General features: G+C 43.5%; 1 protein-coding gene across 22 annotated transcripts in view; it reads right to left on the bottom strand.

The window, feature by feature from the left end:
- ABLIM1 (actin binding LIM protein 1) overlaps window positions 1–16,796 on the bottom strand; it is a 300,318-nt gene that overhangs the window by 110,153 nt on the left and 173,369 nt on the right. The gene's annotated exons all lie outside the window — the stretch shown is intronic.

Genomic DNA, 16,796 nt, shown 5'->3' with positions numbered 1-16,796 from the left:
CCAGGCCAGTTCTCCCCCCTTCTAAGCCTTGGTTTCCTCTTATGAAAGCTGGGGCCTTATGAGTGCCTGTCTCAAACCTCCAATGAGGATTCAATGAAGTAATGGTTAGCAGTGAGGCTGGCACATGGGAAGTGGCCCTATAAACATTTCCTATTATTATAATCGCCGTTATTCTCATGATTAAATACCTTGTTGTTAGGAAGTTGAGTACTTAAAAGAACCCAGAAGAATGTAAATTAATGCAACCTTTTTGGAAAGCAACATAAACATCCACGGACAGTTAAAATCAACGCAGCTGAGCAAACGAAACCCAGCTTTGCCGGGAGGTTGGCCGTCGGTCGTGTCCTTGCAGATTAGAAGAAACACTCACGGAATATAGCAACGCCCAGACCAGGCCAGTCGGCGCACAGAATGATGAAACACCCCCCTCTTCCGACCACATGTGTGACTGCTGCTTCTTTACCAGTGACACTCCACGCCCTACTTCAACTCTTTTCTCCTCCTAGAAAAACTTGGTGAGATGCACAACCACAGACCTGTTCCTGTGTCTTGACAGCACCCTGCCCAGAAGGGCTCCTGCTGCCTAGGCTCCCCCTTAATACCACCCACCAAATACTCCCATCCTATGACGTTTCCTCCAGAGAGACTCACCATGACTCCCCTGCTGTTTTCCCTTGCTGCGGCTTACATTAATTTCACTATTTTTCTTTCCCTTTTTTTTTTTTTTTGACTACAGGCGTGTTTCTGGTGAACTTTGGTCAGTGGGTATCAATCAATATACCTTTAGATCCAGCAATTTCCTGTGTAAGATTTTAGTCTACAAAACAATTTCAAAAGTTTGTGTGTGTGTGCGCGCGCATGTGTGCCATGTGCCCATGTATGTATTCCCTGAGGAAAATAAATTCATTTCCTACAGCACTTCTGTAACAACAAAACTGAAAAGAGCCAATGGGGCCTTACTGAGGATCTGGTTACATCAATTATGGTAGAATCTGGAATACAGGAATAGTATGTATTGTTAAAAAGAATGAGGTCAGTTTGTGTGCTGACATGGAAAAGTGTTCAAAATAGATTAAGTTTAAAAAAAAAGTAACCTATGGAACAGTGTATGTAGCATAAGCTAATTTAGAAAAAAACAGTAAAGGCTATATAAGTATTTGCACACATGCTTGTATAGGAAACAACACATTTCTTGAAAAAAAAAAAAAACCAAAAAACCTGAAACTCTTAAGATACTTTTCTCTGTGAAGGAGGACTTTTTATTTTGTGTCTTCTGTGTTGTTTGAATTATTTTTTTGTTATCACAAGAATGTAAAAAAAAAAAGCAAATATTTATAAAGTTAAAAATATAATTGCTATACAAGTTCTAAATTATTGCAGATTAAGATTTCTGTAAGTATTGCCCATTATTAGCTGAATGTGTATTATATGATCACAAAGCATTATGTAGTTTTTTTTTTTAACTAGAGTTTATGTTTCCCAGCATCTCAACAAAAATCTTTATAAAGGGGATATCACACCTGGTAGTTTACTCTAAGTTGAGTAAGTGGAAGGCCATGATATTTGCTCATACATACAATTTTTAAAGGTTAGGAGCATGGGATCAGTAAGGTGAATTGACAATTTTTTTTTGAATTAACAATTTCTAATCCACGTTGAACTAATTTTTTTTTCCGTTTTTCTGATTAGATCATGTCCACTAGGTGGCAGTAAAGACTTAAAATAATAAGGAAGATGTCGGTTGGTAGTTTTTGTTTTTTTTTTTTTCAGTCAGAAAATAAATTTTAGAGATGGCTTTCGATTTTAGATACTGAAAACAGTAGGGCTCAGGAGGGTTGGAAGAGCCATATGGGGTCTCTCCCTGCACAGTGCTGAGATCTAGGGAGATGGACGGCCTGGGGATGGTAAGAGCCCAGGCTTTGGAATTAGGACCCCAGGGTTAATTTGGGCAAGTTACCGTCTCTGAATCCCCTCTTCTTCATGTGTGAAATGCCAGCTGTGACATGCTTTGCATAATACTTAGAATGCCTGGTCCATGTTAGCCTCTCAGTGTGGCTCTACCTTTCTTTGGTGGGAGCAGAGCTAGGACTAGACGCCCCATTTCTGGATGGTAAGTCTTGAATGCCCAGATATCCCAGAGCTTTGAAAGCAGCTGAGACACAATTTGAGAGCGACAGCAACTTCTCTGACCATTCTGCACTGAGGCTTTTGGATGAACCAGGCACCACGTAAGGGCTTTATAGAGAGGGGACCGTTTACTATTCAGTCATATGGTCAGAATGCCTGCCGTCTGGACACCGGTGGTGTCCCACACTTCTCAACTCCTCTGTGCCCTGCAGCGTCCTATGGATGGCAGATGTTCTACAACTGACTTCGACAATGGTTTACAGAGAAGCCTTCACCGAATGCTGAATGTCTAGAGCGAGGCAGCCGGTAAAGTGAGGCAGAAGCAGAGATGGAGATGAGCCTCCTTCCTCCCAAACCTTTAGACATAAACCAAGCAAATCAAAGACCACCTCCTAGAAGGTAGAATACCGGTCCCACTGGCTGAAACAAACTATTCTGGCATATGCTGCAGAGGCTGCCCACTCATTCCTTTCTGGACAAAACCCTCAATTCTCCACGTAAGCCTGATGTCATGCTGGGAAAACTGGAAAAGATGCAGAGACAAAAAGATTCGTGCTGGGTCGTTCACTCCTCCCTTGCTCATCCCAACTAAGCTCTCGTATAAAGAACAAAATGTCCCACTCTGTATCTTCATGGTTTTCAGCTGTTGAGAAAATTGTTTCCACATCACTGAAGCAGCTGCCGGTAAATATAGAAAGCTGGCGATTGGCGCTGGAATTATTGCCGAAGTCGGAAGTCGGTGACAACGGAGCAGCATCAGCATCAAGGAAATCAAACCTTCTAGCAACTTGCCAGTATTCCACCGAAAACAAAGAATCACCAGATGTGAGAAGAGAAAAACACAACAACCATAAACACTTTCCCTCAAGCCTTTCATTTGTGGCACCAAGAGCTAAGAGAGGAGCAGGAATTTGGTGAATTATGCCTGAGTTAAACTAATATCTAATGACACATCTGGTTCCATATTTGTATCACTTTGTTCTAAGGCCACAAATACCCTTGAGAACAGCGATCTTGACTGTCTCCTTTTTTTTTTTTTTTTTTTTTTTTTTTTTGGAGGGGGGCGTCAGGTCATGAACACCTGGGCTTTGAAAGTATTGAAGTTGAAAAAGGTGACAAATGGCTCTCAGTGAGAAAACTTGTGTTCCCAAGCTGAGAAAGATGTCTGCACTTGGGCAGCACTTAAGGTCCTATCAGACTGACACCTATTTTCTCCTTGACAATGATTTTTGCCTTTTAAGAATTTCTCACTTGGGAAAAGTAGGGCCCAAAAGATGTCTTACTCTGTGAGGATGCCTCTCCAGAGAAGAGGACAGAGGACATGGAGCTCTAGAAAAGAAAACCAGGTCGAATAAATATTCCATCTCCTAAAGAAGGATGCCAGGAATATCCTTGAGGACTTTGCAAAAAACCAGTAGGTTCTCCTGATGATTACCAACCCCCATTTCCTACCTACTTCTAAAATCAGAAATCTGCAAGTGCATGGGGGGAGTTAGCAGGGAGCTGTCCACACAGCGGGAGGGTGGGGGTGTTCTCTCCCCGCTGCTGTGACAGGGATTAAAGGACCCTGAGAGGAAGGACCTAGAAGTTTACTGAGTGGGGAAGCTCAGGTCCTAGCACGTCTACGGGTCCAAGAGAAGCTTGGCGTTAGAGTTCTTGGAACAAACTCATTGGAATATCCTACACCTTGGAAGCATTCATAACCAGAAAAATCTAGAGCCTGCTGAATTCGGAAGATTTGGAAGGCAGGAAGCCGGTTGGAGTCTCCCGGCCCCACCCCAAATGGAAGCCGAAGGAGAGGATGGAGAGAGACTGGCCTTCACTTCCACCGTTTGGCTCACTGCGGGATGCACTGAAGTCTTGTAGCGGGTACTCACGCCCAAGCATCTAGAACGAACCCACCGGAGAAAGTTGCCTGCTGAGGCTTGGGGACTTCGTTAGGAAGAGGGTAGGAGGCTACAAGGAGCAGGACCTGAGGCTGGGGGAGGTGGGGGAGTTTGTTGCCAGAGGTTAACCTGAAAATGCATGCTTTTGTCAAGGAACTCGACGTGCACCCCCATAAGAAATGTCTCCAGCCAGTGTTAGCTGAGAGAGCAGCGTGACAGTGCCAGGTTCCTAACACCTCATCCCTTCTACTTCCAATCCCTCTTGTCCCTGACTGGCCCACAAAGGAGCCACAGGACAGGAAGGAGGTAAAGAAAGAGGGAAGAAGATGTCATGTCCACTGTCAGTCTCTACTTGGGGTCGGATCTGAGCGGGGCCAGACTGTAGCTCTGAAACGGACAGGAGGATCCAGTCGGGGATTCCGAGGAGCTGAAGGTGACCGGACAGCTGCGGATCTGCCTACGATGGGATTAAGGGTGGGAAAGGGAACTCTGATCAAAGATGATACAAGTAATGAAAGGAAAAAAACAAGGCTGTTCACCGGTCTGTCCCACCTGTGCTTTGGTCTGTTGCATATACAAATCGTGCATTTCCCAACAGTCAAGGACTTGGGAAGCAAAGAGACCTGGAGTGGAAATCCAGCTCTGACATGGAGCTGAGGGGCATCGGGCAGGTTAGGTAAGCCATGGGTTTCAGTGTCTTCATCTGTAGAATGGGTGGTTGGCAATACCCACCCTCCTGAGTGTATATACACTCAGTGTCTGTTCTCACGCATGCAGTAACCTGCATTTCCTCTTCCCCTCAACAAACAGGCGAGGCCCATCATCAGCCCCCGGGGAAGGCATTTTGGTCTCTGTGGTTCCGTCCTCACCATCCCATTACCATTACCATTATTATAGTTACTATTCAGCTTTTAACTTTGGAAAGGTCTGGCCTGTGGGTTCTCTCCACCCACTCTCAGGGCTCCTGCTAACCTGGGAGGGCAGGGATTATCTGCATTTTACAGATCACAGAACATCGAACAGCCGGAGGGACCTTCGAGACTGATGCAAACGCTTCACTTTCCCCCCAGGATACTGGACCCTGGGCGGACATCAGCTTTGCACACAGCCAAGCGGGGAAACAGTGTCCAATTAGCCGCACAGTGGGAATCTTATGTTCTCAAGGGCACATGTGCTCAACTCTGCAGCTCACAGAGCTTCTCTGAACCCAACCTCCACCCATGGGTTTGGCTTTCTGATGATCATCTCTTCTGTTATCAATGGGCAAAAAGAACCAGGATGGCAAGGGAGCACGAGGTGTTCACTGGAGAGGGAAGACTGTGAAAGTAGAGAATTGTTGTGCAAATAAATAATACATATTAATAATAATAATAAAACATTGTCTTGTAAATTGTAAAAGGGACCAGAGGGAGACTTTCCTCCTGCAATTGATGCTTGCTCCATCCTGGGATGTTATAAAATGTCTCCAGGGATTTTGAGTCACTTCTGAGTATTTCCTTACTTTGCTGAAAAAAAAAATTAAAAATTAAGAATAAAAAGGAAACAGGTTTCAGTATTTAAACTATTGCTCATATAAGCTCCAGCAAATTCCAGGTTTCCCTGGAATCCTTTTCAAAAAATAATAAGGAAACAAAAACTCTAGTTGTTATTACCGGAGATTAGTGCACAGGGTCATGGCTGTGCACGGGGGATGAAAAATAAACAGAAGCAAAATTGTTTCATATTTAGATCATTATTATTAGAACGTAGAGTTAGACTTTGGACACCCTGTAAAATATTCAAGTGGTGTCCTTTAAATAGTACGTTAACGAGAGGCCCTTTACCCCTGGCCAGGACTCGGACCAAAGAGCTTCAAGATTTAAAAAAAAAAAAGAACAAAACCAAAACCAAATTTAAGTTCCAGAGTTTGGCTCACTTGAGATCCTGAATTTAATGATGCCAGATCTTGACATTCAACTCTTCCTACGGGACGTGGATTTCTCCTTCACTGTGGGATAAAATGGTGCAGGAGAATAGCTGTTCTATCCAAGCAGGAGAAGTCTATCTTGTTCTATCTTGTTCTATCCAAACAAGAGGGAAAGAAAGGACACAAGAGGAAAGCGAGCTGATTCTCCCAGGTTAACAAGCTGCCTTTGACACAAGCCTTCAACCCATGTCAGCTCAGCCTTGGACACATGGATTCCCTCATGGGAATAACAGTTTGGAGGCGTGTGGTGGTTGCCAACTTCACACAGGACAGATATTTCCAGTTTGCTAGGGTTCCTACCTCTCCGCAGAGTCTAAATGTCCATTGCTCCCTGGTGTCACTTTGAAACTGACCTGGCCTTTTCTGTAGGACTTCCAGTTTGCAACCTATAGATGAAAAAAAATCTAGACTCTCTTTATGTTATTATTATTATTATTATTTTAGTAAGAGTTGGCCTAGAGTTTTAAGGTCTTTAAGATGTAAAGGATTTGGGTATTTGAAAACCTTTCCTTGACCAGAAAGGCCACATCACCCTAGTAGTGATAGGAATGTCAATCTAACAAGTGGTTGTGGTTGAATGTTGACATCCTTTTATCGTGCTGCTCAGTGTGGTCAGGTTCCAAATCAGACCTTTATGAGTTGACAAATATTGACTGTCCACAGTCCAGTTTTTTTGTTTGGTTGTTGTTGTTGTTGTTGTTGTTTTTGTTTTGTTTTGTTTTTAGTTGAAACCAAGTCACCAAGTTCTTTTTTATCATGTCGGGTGCAGGGTCACCATACAAAAGGGAAGAGAAGGACAAAAACACACTGTGAAATCTGCAAACATGTTGGGCTAAGCACTTCTCAAAAGCGCATTCTGACTTCTGAAATTCCAGGCCACCATTAGCCAAAAAAACAATATGAGGTCACGAGATAAATATTGGCCTTGGGGTTGGGGGGGAATGTTCATGCAGGTACAAGATACTTGCCAGTCTATGGCAAAAGGGGGTCTCAATGCTATAAGTAATTCATATCTCAAATCACTAAAAATGAATTATTTTCAAAGGTTATGTGCTGCTTAAATATTTAACCTTGAGCCAGACTTTTCCATAATAGCTCATGTCCCGGCTTAGGTCAGCTGCTCCCTTTGCTATCTTGATGGCCACGATGGAAACACCACAAGCCAGAACAGACTGGAACCTGCTATTTTAAGTGAAGGTCCGTGTTGTCTTTGGAAAACAATACTGTGCAACAACAAGTTTCGTAGGCTATAATAGCAACAGGTTATCAGCCTTCATCAGGAAAGTAGAAGGCAGGCCTGGCAACAAGCCTTTATCCGAGTCCTCTAAATCTTACCTTTCCTTCTTTTAAAACTGTGTGTCACATATATATACGTAAGGAATTTCAGTTACATTGCTCATAATTTTTATAAATATGGACCATTTACACATTTGAAACTTCCCATTCTAACCTCTAAACCAGTACTCACAGAATTCTGTTAGGAGTTATGCATTCTCAAGGTCAGGAAGTCCTTTCCTTCAACTAGTATTGTGTATGTGTACGTGTGTGGGTATTTCCCATATTCATGACCAGGATCTGAATGGAAAATTAAAAGGAGCCAGATTGTTGACTTTCCTCTCCATTAACTATGAAATCACTAAGTAGGAACCTCATGGCTAGTGCTGCTTGGCAGGTTGATAAACATCAAAGAAACCGAAGACAGTCTATCATGGACTTGATACCAACCCAGACCTGCACCCCAAAAGCATTAGAATGGAGAGTCTGAGAATCTCTGCCAGTTGCCTTTGGAATATGGCTTTGAATGGCCCATGAACATGACACAGCACTCAGCACCGGACTTGAGAGTGGTTCCAGCAGGCCTTATTTCCCATTGGGTTCCCCAGGACCTGTTTGCAACACAGTGAATGATATGGGAGCCTTACACCCTTACACACAGTGAGGATGCCAGATACCGGAGACTATGCATATATGGAACAGAACATGTACTTTGGAAAGGATATTGAAAACTGATTACAAGTTGGGAACCTGAACATCTGCTTAAACATGGTGTCCACCGCCTTGCATAAGAAACTCCTGAACGACTACTCTTCCACTCTCTGAACTAGAAATAAAAATTCTAACACGCTGGGGCACCTGGCTGGCTCAGTCAGTGGAGTATCTGATTTCAGCTCATGTCGTGATCTTAGGGTTGTGGGATCAAGCCCTGCGCTGGGTTCTGTGCTTGGCACCGAGTCTCCTTTCCCTTTCCTTTGGATCCTTCCCCTGCTCTCTCTTTCTCTCTCTCTCTCTCTCAAATAAATCATAAAGAAAAATGATAACATGCTTGTATTCCCTGGAGATGTGATGAGATTCTTTGATAGGAAATAAAAAATATTAGTTTAAAACATTAGCACTATTTTGTCATTTGCTCTCGTTTTCAGGTTTAAGGTCCTATCAAGGAGAACTCCATGTATGTGTGTACACACAGGCCCACGTCTGTGTTTTCAGAACCACAGCTAAAAAATGGAGATGGGCTATATTCATGGAATAAACCACCATCCTAATAAGCAGAGTCACAACGGCCAAATTCCCAACTAACAATTTCAAAAGCCCAGCTGGCAAAGGATAGACCGAAAGGTTCACGGCTTTTCAGGCCCTTCCCCTGCACTGCCAGGCTGTATTTGCTTCATGTGGCTACTCAGCATCATTTCTGATGATATGCACACATCCCAGGGATTCACCGGAGATCAAAAGTAGGATTCCCTCTTGACTAAAAATGCCACCAGGACAGCAAGAGGAAGTTGGAGAGTCATGGAAACAAAGCCCAATCCTGCCTCATCATGGGATGCTCTTGGAAAAGCCTGTGGTCCCATGGAAGCCTCAAGGAGGTCGATTTCCAGCTTACATGGGTGAGGAGTTCCAGCCAAAGCCTCAGTGGTTCCCATGGGGCCTCCCCCAGGACAGAGTGAATGACTTTGCACCTAGCACACGGCTCCGCCCACATTTTTCTGTGGGCTTGGAGCGCTTCTTCTTTCTGCTTACAGTGCATAATCCAGACATGCCTTGTAAACATTGCTTGATCCCTGAGCCATCCCTCAAAAGGGCACTGTTACCTGAATTTGTGCAGGAAGACAGAACTAACGTGTCTGAAGTTCAAAATCCGAGTCCTCAGGACTATGGATACTCTGCTGGACAAGGTGGAGAAAACGGGGGGTCAGACTTCTCCCAGCAGGACTAAGTAGTTCTCTGCTCAAGTTATGGCCACCAATGGAGGAGGAAAACAGGTAGAAGAGAGGAGGGAAGGAAGAGTAGGAGAGGAAGCAGGCAGGTGCCCCAGATGAAGGCTGCCACCTGGGGCCATTCGGTGGCATTCAGCCTGCCACATGGTGAACATTAGTGGATACCAACCCAACAGTTTCTGGGGGAGAATCAGAAAATTTGGTAGCCACTGCCTTTGAGATTTGAGATAGACCTTGTACAACGCCTCTTAAAATTGTACCAGGCCTCAGATGAATTAAAAACAGGGGCTCAGACCAATACTCGTCCATGCACGTGCACAGCAACACTATGCACAACAGCCAAAAGATGGAGATGACCGAACGGTTCACTCACAGATGACTGGATGAACAAATTGTGTATTCTATCCACATAATGGAATATTATTCAGCCACAAAAAGGAATGGAGTACTGATACATGCTACAACCTGTGTGAACCTTGAAAACATTATGCTAAGTGGGAGAAGACAGGCGCAAAGGGGCACTTCCATTTATTTATTTATTTTTACTATTTAAATTGTTATTTTTTATTAACATAGAATGTATTTTTGGCCCCAGGGGTACAGGTCTGTAAATCATCAGGCTTACACACTTCACAGCACTCACCAGAGCACATACCCTCCCCAATGTCCATAACCCAACCACCCTCTCCATACCCCTCTCCCCCCAGCAACCCTCAGCTTGTTTTGTGGGATTAAGAGTCTCTTATGCTTTGTCTCCCTCCCGATCCCATCTTGTTTCATTTTATATATTCCATTTATATGAAATAGTCAGAATCCATACATATGCAGAGATGGACAGCAGACTGGTAGTTGCCAGGGGCTGGGAGGTGGGAATGGGGAGGGGCTGCTCTATGGGCTTGGGAGTTTTCTTTCGGGGTGATGAAAATGTTTTGGAACCAGATAGAGGTTGTGGCTGTACAACCTCGTGAATGTACTAGAATGTTCACATTAAAATGTTTTTTTATTTTTTTAAAAAGATTTTATTTATTTATTTGACAGAGAGAGAGATATCACAAGTAGACAGAGAAGCAGGCAGAGAGAGAGAGAGGAGGAAGAAGGCTCCCTGCTGAGCAGAGAGCCCGATGCGGGGCTCAATCCCAGGACCCCGGGATCATGACCTGAGCCGAAGGCAGAGGCTTAACCCACTGAGCCACCCAGGTGCCCCTAAAATGGTTTTGTTATGTGAACTGCACTTCAATGAAAAATGTACCAAGAAGGCTTGTGCTTGTACTGGTTTCCCTAATTTGGTTGTGAACTTTAACCTAGTGAAGAGTTAAAGATAAATCTTTAACTGGCTGTGGTCACTCAGCATCCAGGAGCTCCTGCTGCAGGGGAAGTCACACTTGAGCTCGAGGTCAGTTTCTCTGGTTCTGTACTCATGAGCAGACAGCAGCTCATTTACTTCCTCCCAGAGACAGGAAGAAGAAAAGGGGTAGAACGTCTGTTTCAGGACTTTCATCATGTGACCAGTCACTTAACATGCACACACCGAAGGCCACAGAAAGGGCAAAGTGCATTTTTTTAGTTTGGAATAAGCCTTTCGTTTTATTTTGTAAAGTTAGCATTATTTTATTTATTTATTTTCAAAGATTTTGCTTATTTGACAGAGCACAAGCAGGGGGAACTGCAGGCAGAGGGAGAGGGAGAAGCAGGCTCCCCACTGAGCAGGGAGCCCCATGCGGGGCTCGATTCCAGGACCCCGAGATCATCACCTGAGCTGAAGGCAGATGCTTAACCGACTGAGCCACCCAGGTGCCCCACATTATTTTATTTTTAATCTACTTTTGTTTTAAATAGGTAATTCATATATACACAGTTAAATTTTTTTTCATAGAGTAAAAATAATTTCCTTCTCTCCCTCCCTGCTGGAGACAAGTACCACAAGTAATACAGTTTCTAAAATATCCTTCCAGGACAATCTATAGGGTCATACAACTCTCGATATATACAATTAGCTTTTTACTGCCACTGAAAAACTAAATTCAATTGAAGAATGCTGGTCCAAGCAATACAATTCTAGTTTTACGGATATGTTGTTAGAAGGTGTTGGTCTTACTATGTAAGAGGCATATCTAATGAAATAATGTCAATTGACCTTCCATTCGCTAAGGCACTTTTTGTATTCACTTTTGCTTTCATCTGCATAAATCATACCAATTCCCTATCAAAGCAGAAACTTCTCTTCCTTCCTTATAACTGAGATGATCAAGTTCTTGGTGAAGTGAAAAGACGTGTCACTCTGGGATCTTTATGTCGGACTCATCATGGTTATGGTGTTCAGTCTGGAAAAAAATCTGAATATTACTGTTTCTCTGCAGCGACCCTCTGGCTAGTATTTAAATTCCAAACCCTCTCATACCCTCCTCTACAGCCGGTACCGCGCACGACTGGAACTGACACACCAGGTTAGACCCCCGCCCCTCCAGGCCAGGGCTCACACCTGAGACGCCCAGAGAGGTAAGCCTTCCCTCCAACCTCACGCTTCAAGTTGGGGAAATATCTTTCTTGGCCCTTCTACTTAAAACAAAACAAAACAAAACAAAACATGGGGTGCCTGGGAGGCTCAGTCAGTCTGCCTTTAGCTCAGGTCATGATCCCGGAGTCCTGGGATCGAGCCCCACACCAAGGCTCCCTGCTCAGTGGGGAGTCTGCTTCTCCCTCTCTCTCTGCTGCTCTTTCTCGCTCTCTGTCAAATAAATAAATAAATAAATAAAACCTTTAAAACAAAACACCAATCTGTGATACTGTCATCAACAGATCTATCTGAAACAATAACTGTTTCCGCTTTTATTAAATAAGGGAGTAATCTGGTAAATATGAAAATAAAGGTGATTTTTAAACATGCCAATTCCCCAAACCACACATGCACCTGAGCTGTGCCTGTATGATTTCCCAGAACCACAACAGCCATCTTCATTCTTCTTCTTCACTCACTCATTCAAACAGTAGTCAGAACTCCCTGGACCTGGCAGCTAAGACTTAGTCCCTCAGAGGCCCTCCAGGGTTGGCATCAATTCACTCGCTAAACCAATGTGCCGTGTACTTGCTGTGGGCATGGTGAGAGTCATAAGAATCAAAAAATACATACACAGTCCTTGTTATTAAGTAGCTCATAGTCTGGCAGGAGAGATGAGCATGCGGAGAACTAACACGAGACAGGGTCATCAGTGCCTCACTAGAAACGCAAAGCACAGCTCTGGGCAAGACATCTGTGCATGGGCCTTCTTGCCAAGGGGCTTAAGCTAATTCAAGGCTTTCAGTCCTTTGTGCAACCCTCAAAACAGTAAATGATTTTTGAAAAGACATGTGAACGGGATGCTATGAGAAGAATTTATGTAAAGTTGTACACATCTATAGCACTTAACAAAATCCAGAAGAATGTTCACCAAAATGTTCATAGAGATGCTCTCTTGGTGATGAGATTTCAGGTGATTTTTATCTCCTTTTTGAACTTTTCTGTAACATTTGTATTATTTTACAGTGAATACCTACACCCATCAAAAAGATTGTTATTGGGGTACCTGAGTGGCTCAGGAGGTTAAGGCCTCTACCTTCGGCTCAGATCATAATCTCAGGGTCCTGGGATCGAGACCCACGTTGGGCTCTCTGCTCAGCAGGGAGCCTGCTTCCCTTCCTCTCTCTCTGTCTGTCTCTCTGCCTACTTGTGATCTCTGTCAAATGAATAAATAAAATCTTAAAAAAAATTGTCATTAGCCCATTTAGAGAAAGAGATGGCTTTGATTCAATTTCCAGAATGCTGATGTAGGGCTTTCTGTGCTAGACCTTGTGAAAGAGAGAGAAAATAGGGTCCCTATATTAATGAGGTCATTATCTTGGTGGTAGAGGTGGGCACACATGTACACAACTAAAATGCAATAGGTTATGTACAGATGTTGTATTCTCAGTTGTGACAATTGTCTCACACCTAATGTTAAGCATAAAATAAAGTTATAGCTATGTTAACTATAGAATAAAGAATTGGGCTAGTGGCTGGAACATCACTGGTACTCAAAGAAATGTTTGTGGAATGACTGAATGAATGACATCCTATAGTCTTTCTTGAACATTCACATTCTTCATCTTTTCTCTCTCCTCTGCCCATAATCAATGATCTCCCCAACCCTGATCCCTGATCCCAAGTCATTGATTTTGCATAGGAATATCCCCATTACTACCTCAATCTTTCTAGAACATGGCTTTCATCTGGTCATCCTCCAGGTTAAAAGCTAACCTCAGGAGCTCCAGGTTGCCAAACTCCTCAAGGCCTACCGAGCCCTGGTCCTGTCACTCTGTTTTTCCAGGTTCATGTCTCAGGACACAGAACAATAAGGCCTTTGGTTTACTCATGTTTCCCCTGCACCACTGTTTTTTTAAGAACGCTCTCCACATTTAGACTGTCCTCTCTTGCAGTATCTCATGCATTATAACCCTTCGAAGTAGTTATTTTCCAATTTTTAGATGAGGGCAGTAAGATTCTAGAACATCAAATAATTTGCCCGAGGATCCCTGGCTAGGAAGAGGGAGGATTAGGATTCTGACCCCGGCTTTCTGACATGTAGAGGCCATCATCTTAACCATCACGCTATGCCTTCTTTTGTTCCCTTCTGGTTGTAAGTATCTCTAAGCTCAAGTTCTAGTCTTGTAACTTCCACAAAGAATAATGGCTAATGTATAGATGAGCTTATTAGACATCATGAGTCTTTTAAACACATTACTCATACAAATCCCCACAACAACCCACTGAAGAATGAACTATTATTGTTTCCCACTTTGTAGGCAAAGAAATGGAGATAGAGATTGAGTTCTTGAGTGCTGTGCGTGGTGGAACTGGGATCAGAACTGGCTACAGCCTGTCTGAAACCCATACACCCTCTCCTACAAGATGAAAATGTCTAAAAAAGGAGGAGCAGATCTGGTGTTGGAGAACCTGCCACAAAACCCATCACCACGAGTCAAACTCCAACAATCCATGGACTAGAATGTCTGGATGTATTCTTCCTTCACTGGTTTTTATACTGGTGGAAAATATCAAAGGAGCAGATAAAGACAGCTATCATGAACAGCAGAGTGAAAAAAGTAGAGACACAGGAAGTAGTGATGGTCCTAACAAACACTCAAAAATAATGTCTGAACAGTAAGTTATTTTTTTTTAAATAAGAATACGGCATTTAGGGGCACCTGGGTGGCTCAGTTCGTTAAAGCCTCTGCCTTAGGTTCGGGTCATGATCTCAGGGTCCTGGGATCGAGCCCCACATTGGGCTCTCTGTTCAGCAGGGAGCCTGCTTCCCCTCTCTCTCTGCCTGCCTCTCTGCCTACTTGTGATCTCTGTCAAATAAATAAATAAAATCTTAAAAAAAAAAAAGAGCACGGCATTTACATATAGGTCCTCATTTAATCCTACAAGGTAATTATTACCATCCCATTTTAGGGATAAGGCAATGGAGGCTGGAAAGGTAAAGAGAATGCCAGCAAGCAGCAGAGCTAGAGCCTGATCCAGGCAGGCACACACCAGTGTCAGATCGTCACAACCCCACCCGTTGTTAAGTGTCTCAGCAGCCAAATCCCACTCAACCCGCAGATGATTTTTTGGGAGGGAACAGAAAGATAAAATAAAAGTCATCTCGCAACTATAAAAAGAAACATAAAATAATAGGAAAGTTCTTCCTCCCCTTTGAAAGTGTGCACATGATTCTTTATCTGAAATGATTTAAATTCAGGCCAAGCCGAGCATTTGCCTTGATACCTGTAGGAGTTCCAATTGCAGTTGGAATAATGACAATGCCGTGCAGAGGGGGAGGAGGGAGGAGGATGGGTTTGGATGTATTTGTGTGTGGGTGGTCATGGTGTCAATCCACCAAACCCACACACAATCAGACATTAGTCAGACAGCCTTTGAAATGGGAAGGGTAATGGTAGACAGCAGCCCACTCCTGCTCAGGTGCCTGAAATAGACAGGAGCTGTGCAGCCAACAACAATCCAAACCCCGATTCCCTACATTCTAGGTTGCCACACACATATTTTCCCCTCACAGGGCTCCTTACCCATGGGAATTCAGCTCAACTCTGGCAAAGACTGGGGAAGAACTGGGCTGTAGAGGAGTGCCCATCACCTTCTGGTTGGATTTAACGTCTTCCGGATGTCAATTTTTATTTTTAAAGTATAGATCAGCTGGACATAGGCAATTGATTTTTTTTTTTTAACAGTAAAGCCAGTTTAATTAATGTTTATCGCAACCCTTTGAGGTGATCTTTACCATTATTTCCATGTTATAGAAGGTTTATTGCTTATTGAATTCAAATTACATCAGACTGGATGCAGCAAGTTTTGACTAATTCAGGGGCGATCACCTTTACTGGAAGTAGTTTTTAGGAATAACTTCTCGTGGTTTCCACTCCTCAAACCTGGTGACAAAAGGAAGGCAGCTGTGGTGTATAGAAAGCGCATAGCCCATGTAGGCAGGACGCTCAGGTAAAGGTGACAAGCCGGGCCATCGCCGGAGGCTCTGTGCACAGTAACGCCCACCTTTTGAAACAGACATCACGGACGCCAGTACAGTCTCTGGAGCCAGCCAGACAGCCTGGGTCTGTAACTCAGCTCCACTGTTTACCATCTGTGTAATCTTGGACACATTAACCTCTATGGCCCTTTGTGTCTTCTGGGAGAAGGAGATAGTTACAGTACCAACCTAGGGGGTGGTAATGCGAATTAAGTGAATTAAAATTCATGGAGCAGTTATATAGGACCTGACCCACAGTGAAGGCTACATGAGTGCTTGAAGAAGAAGATAGAATAAATATAAAGGTTAAAGGAATGATTGTAACGTGAGATCAAAGGCACGCGCCTGAGGATCCTCTCTAAACCAGAGGATAGCCCGGTAGCTCCCGATGGGCTGTAGTAGAAACCACGCCTGTTTTGTGTGGTCAAGCAGACACTGTTTTGTGCAAATTCTCATTGCATCATTGACTTAGATCTGTAGACCACCCCTCACTTCTTCTCACACTGTGTCCCACCTCCTAGGCAGTGAAAATGGGAAACAGCCACCCAACGCGAAACACAATTGCATTTCAGAAGAGCAAGTTTGTTTTTGGAAAGAACATTTCCAAAGGAGAAAGAGGACCTTGACTCTCATGTATTTCATGGACTCTGTGAGCAGCATCAAAGAGGCATTTCCTCTTTCACTTTGATTTAAGGTGATTTGCCAACTTTTGGACATTTTTAAAGTAAGAATCAAAGTCACATCGGGATAAAGGCAATTCTCACGGAATCACAAATAACGTCCAAGTGTCTTCTAATTACGCTCTAGTGCATTTCAGCAGCTTGCCGAGATTTCCCTTGCTCTAGTATCTATGTGCCTGTCCCGCTCGGGTATCCATACATAAGAGCTCTTTTTCAACACCCCACGTGCCCCATAAATGTTATTTGAGTACTGATCTAAATAGACAAGTACTTGTGGAAAATAAAACTGTTCTGACCAAAGCAGTAGCATAGAAAAGAGATCTCATCCAAGGAGAAAATAGGACTTGGTCCAACAATGTGAACACATGCAATTGTTATTACAT

This window comes from Mustela putorius, unplaced genomic scaffold (genome assembly GCF_011764305.1).
Source record: "Mustela putorius furo isolate JIRA1106 unplaced genomic scaffold, ASM1176430v1.1 tig00003909_pilon_pilon_pilon, whole genome shotgun sequence".
Classification (NCBI taxonomy): Eukaryota; Metazoa; Chordata; class Mammalia; order Carnivora; family Mustelidae; genus Mustela; species Mustela putorius.
This window is presented reverse-complemented; position numbering and strand designations above follow the sequence as displayed.